Source organism: Rhinopithecus bieti, unplaced genomic scaffold, assembly GCF_001698545.2.
Source record: "Rhinopithecus bieti isolate Rb0 unplaced genomic scaffold, ASM169854v2 scaffold_48101, whole genome shotgun sequence".
NCBI classification, from domain to species: domain Eukaryota; kingdom Metazoa; phylum Chordata; class Mammalia; order Primates; family Cercopithecidae; genus Rhinopithecus; species Rhinopithecus bieti.
Window position 1 is genome coordinate 1 of NW_016861228.1, and position 4,335 is coordinate 4,335.

The 4,335-nt window shown below is 60.1% G+C and overlaps 1 long non-coding RNA gene across 1 annotated transcript; it reads right to left on the reverse strand.

Annotated features, from left to right (window-relative positions):
- Positions 1-761: 761 nt before the first annotated feature.
- On the reverse strand, positions 762-2,239 carry LOC108525411 (uncharacterized). Its single transcript, XR_001884271.1, has 3 exons — positions 2,121-2,239; positions 1,096-1,147; positions 762-1,010 (listed from the first exon to the last, which is right to left on the reverse strand). It is a non-coding gene; the product is annotated as an uncharacterized LOC108525411 (long non-coding RNA).
- Between the last annotated feature and the right edge of the window lie 2,096 nt (positions 2,240-4,335).

Genomic DNA, 4,335 nt, shown 5'->3' on the forward strand with positions numbered 1-4,335 from the left:
TCTCCTACTCAGGAGGCTGAGGCAGGAGAATGGCGTGAACTTGGGAAGCGGAGCTTGCGGTGAGCTGAGATGGCGCCACTGCACTCCAACCTGGGTGACAGAGCCAGACTCCGTCTCAAAAAAAAAAAAAATAAAATAAAATAAAATAAAAAAAATAAAATTACCCAGGTGTGGTGGCACATGCCTGTAGTTCCAGTTGCTTGGGAGGCTGAGGCAGGAGAATTGCTCAAACCCAGGAGGTTGCAATGAGCCAAGATTGTGCCATTGCACTCCAGCCTGGGTGACAGAGCAAGACTCTGTCTCAAAAAAAAAGAAGAAAAAGAAAGAAAGAAACCTGGTAGGCATTGCTAGAGACAAAAACCTCCATGAGAATTCCAACAGGAAGGGGAGATCTGGCTGGCGTGGGGCTCAGACACACCTGCTGGTAGAATCCCAGCACTCTGGGAGGCTGAGGCAAGAGGATCCCTTGAGCCCAGGAGTTCACGACCAGCCTGGGCAATACAGTGAGACCCCGTGTCTACAAAAGACTAATAAATTAACAAATAAAAAATAGCCAGGGGAATCCGAAAAGCAGGCTCCCAGGAGGCAGCGGCTTTAGGCAAGACTTGTGGCAAGTGGGGAGAGCTGACGGAGGGGAGGGTGCAGCTGGGGTGGGAATGTCCCGGGGGGGGCTCACAGCCATGTAGGCGCGTGTGCCCATGAAGTAGCTGGGAAAGCCTTGTGGGTGGTGGGGAGAGAGCTGCGCAGGAGAACTGGCGGGGAGAGCTGAGGGGAAGAGATGGAGGGGACAGCTGCGTGGGACAAATGGGGGCGAGAGCTGAGGGGGAGAGCTGGCGGGGAGAGTTGAGGGGAGAGCTGGGGGGACTCACAGCCGGGGGGACTCACAGCCATGTAGGAGCGTGTGCCCACGAAGGAGTTGGCCATGGAGTCGATGAGCTGGCCGCTCACCCCGAAGTCACACAGCTTGATCTCCCCTCTGGAGTTCACAAGGATGTTGGAGGGCTTCACATCTGGGGGCGGCAGGCTGCGAGTGAGGGGCGCCCAACAGTTGCCTGCCAGCCCACAGGGCTCTGGGGAGGGCGGGTTGGGCCTTACCTCGGTGCATGATCTGGTGCTTCTCTCGGAGATACGCCAAGCCCCGGAGAACCTGCAGGGAAGTGCAGAGACGGTCACGGGACAAGGCCGCCAGGACTTAGCTCCTGACCGAGGCCAGGGGTTGGAACTGAGCAGCCAGAGCTGGAGTGAGCGACCTGCGGCAGGAACCCTGTTTCAGGCTGTGAGGAGCTCGCTGGGGCGGAGCAAGTGAGGACAGAGACGAGACGATGCTGATGGTCCTGTGCTGTGTGCAAGTAAACCCCGGTTCCCACATGGCCGCAGTGCGGCCGATGCCATTACTGCCTCTGAATCAGGGCACACAGCTGAGCCCCAGGGAAGCTGAGACGGTGGCCCACGGCCCGGGAGTAGACCGGGCTGCTGAGTCTGCCCACACCAGCCTGAAGGGCAGCATCTGTAACGCATCTGGGGTCCCAGGGACTGTGCCAAGGGCCCCCAGACGGGACGGGCTAAGGGTGCCCGGAAAGGACGCCGCTTCCCCCAGGCCCACCCTAGAAGGAGGATCCCGAGAAGTGAAGGAAGCAGCACAGGCAGTGCTGACGGCAGCTTTCTACTCTGAAGAGCATGTGTGGCAGCGCGCGGCGTATGTCTTAATCCCAACTCCGGTACGGGCAGGCGGGACTCGGCCCCTGCTATGGGCAAGGTGCAAGCTCCTAGAAGCAACACGCACGGTCTGCTGAGACCACACGGCTCTGTGGAGCAGCTGCACTGGAGACCGGGCAGCAGAGACGCCCTTGGCCAACATCCCCCTGCCACGAGGCTCAGAGGGGACCAGCATGGCAAACAGAGGATACTAAGAGTGAAGAGGGAACCTAACGCCTTCACTCGGCAGATGGTGACCTCAGGCCCCAAAAGGGACGTCACTTGTTCAAGCTCCACAGGGGGTGGGCACAGCCTTGGTCACTCTCTTTCTGCAGGGGCCACCCTAACTCCCACCGCACTGTGAGTGGCTCCTGGAACCCTGGCCGTGGGGAGGAGGCCTGCGCAGGGTCTGCGGCGGGACTCACCGCGATGCTGACTTTCCCCAGGATCTCCTCGGGGATCCTCTTGGCCTCCTTCAGCACCTGGTCCAGGGAGCCGCCATCCTAGAGGGCACACAACGAGTGAGTGCAGGCTCTGAGCAGGTGGCTGCAAAGCCACGGATGCGTCCGCCACTCCCAGTGAGGGGTGGTCTGCCTCCTGACTGATGGGAAGCGGGGGCCGGAGCCCAACTCCACCCACTGGTCCAGGGGGCCTTCTGATAGTTCTGCCTTTGGGTCTGCAACCCACCCACAAGGTGGGAAAGAAACAGGGCCCAGGGTGCCCCCGCCTCCCGTCCCTTCCTGGAATCAGTTGCGTGACTCGGCCCTCCTGAGGTCGCCACAGCAGGGGCTCTGCTCCAGGCCAGCCCAAACCATGGCCGGGGGCTCAGCCAGCTGTGGGGCCTGCACTCCCTGAAGCCTGCATGGTGGGCTTGTCTGTGCGCCATGGGAGGCGGCCAGGCTGGAGACCAGCCTCTTGGGCCTGGGTCCTCTTCCCAGCACACGAAGGGAAGGGGAGGGTGAGGGCGTGGAGGAGAAGCGGGAGCTGCCCCATGTGGGAGGAGGCGGCGGGTTGCTGTGTGCCTGTCCAGACCCCCACGGGGGCTCCCTAACCAAGCCCTGCGCCTGTCCCTGCCGCTTAGGACAGAAAGGCCAGGTTGAGTAGGACCGGGTGCCAGGGGGTGCATGGACTGCAGGACGGACCCCAGTGAGGCCAGCCCAGGTGACCGTGACCTTGGCCCCTCCCCACAGCCTCGGTCTCCTCGCCGCTGTGCCGGGCATCCTGTGGAGGCCTGGAAACCAGCCATCACGGGCAGGCTGGTCCCTGGGTGCGGCCCCACATCCATGTCACGAATGGTGAAACAGAAATTCCATGTCTTGCCCAAGGTTGCCTGGCAACAAGCCTGGGGACCAAAACCCCCAAACGCCAAAACCCCAGGCACTGGGAGCCACCCAAGATGCCTCTTCAGAGGTGGAGGCTCCGGACACACCTGCCAGGCCACCCCCAGGACAGCAGGGGGTGACCGGCCGAGTTCCCACTGCCACCGTCTGGCACGCTTCTCTTCTGCGCTCAGCAGAGAGGAAAGTAGAACTGAGGCTGGAGAGGCGGGCGGGGGAGCCTGGATTTCCCCACCACGCTGCTCCAGGACTCCTACAAAAGCCCAGCCTCCCCTGGGATGGCTTTCATTCACATGGGCGGGAGGAGCCGGGGGAGAAATCCTGGGGCTCAGGGGTGCCCGGGTTGCCGCTTTCTGGCCACTTCTGCCCAGCTAGGCTTGGAGAGAAAGGCCGAGGGCAGTTTTAGAGAACCCAACACGCTTTGAGGCCTCCAGAGCACAGATATGACTCCATCCACCAGCTCCAGGCTGAAGATGCAGACACACAGGGTGAGAAGGCAGGTGTAGCCTGGGTTCAGACAGCCCAGGAGGAGGCGCCGGGATGGGGGCTCCGGTGAGCCAGGGCCAGGTGGAAACTGCCTCTAGTCTTAGTTTTATCAATCTATCTTAAACTAATTCTTTAAAAAGAAGCCAGACATGGGCTGGGAGCCGTGGCTCACACCTGTAATGCCAGCACTTTGGGAGGCTGAGGCAGGCGGGTCACTTGAGGTCAGGAGTTCGAGACTAGCCTGGCCAATATGGTAAAACCCCATCTCCGCTAAAAATACAAAAATTTAGCTGGGCGTGGTGGTGGGCGCCTGTAATCTCAGCTACTCTGTAGGCTGAGGCAGGAGGATCGCCTGAACCCGGGAGGCGGAGGTTGCCGTTAGTCGAGATCACACCACTTTTCTCCAGCCTGGGTGACAGAGCAGGACTCCTCAATTAAAAAAAAAAGGCCAGATGTGGTGGCTCACACCTATACTCCTACCACTTTGGGAGTCCGAGGAAAAGGCATGCTTGCGCTGAGGAGTTTGAGACCAGCCCGAGCCACACAGTGAGACCCCACGTCTACAAAAGATACAGAAATTAGCTGGGCGTGGTGGCGCAAGCCTGTAGTCCCAGCTACTCGGAAGGCTGAAGTGGGAGGATCCCTTGAACCTGGGAGGCCAAGGTTGCAGTGAGCTGAGATCGCACCACTGCACTCCAGCCTGGGTGACAGAGGGAGACCTTACCTCAAAAAAACAAAAACCAGAAAGAGACCAACAACTTCAAAGGGGCAGGGTGGCAGAAAATAAACCAACACAACCAACGCAACCAACGCAGCC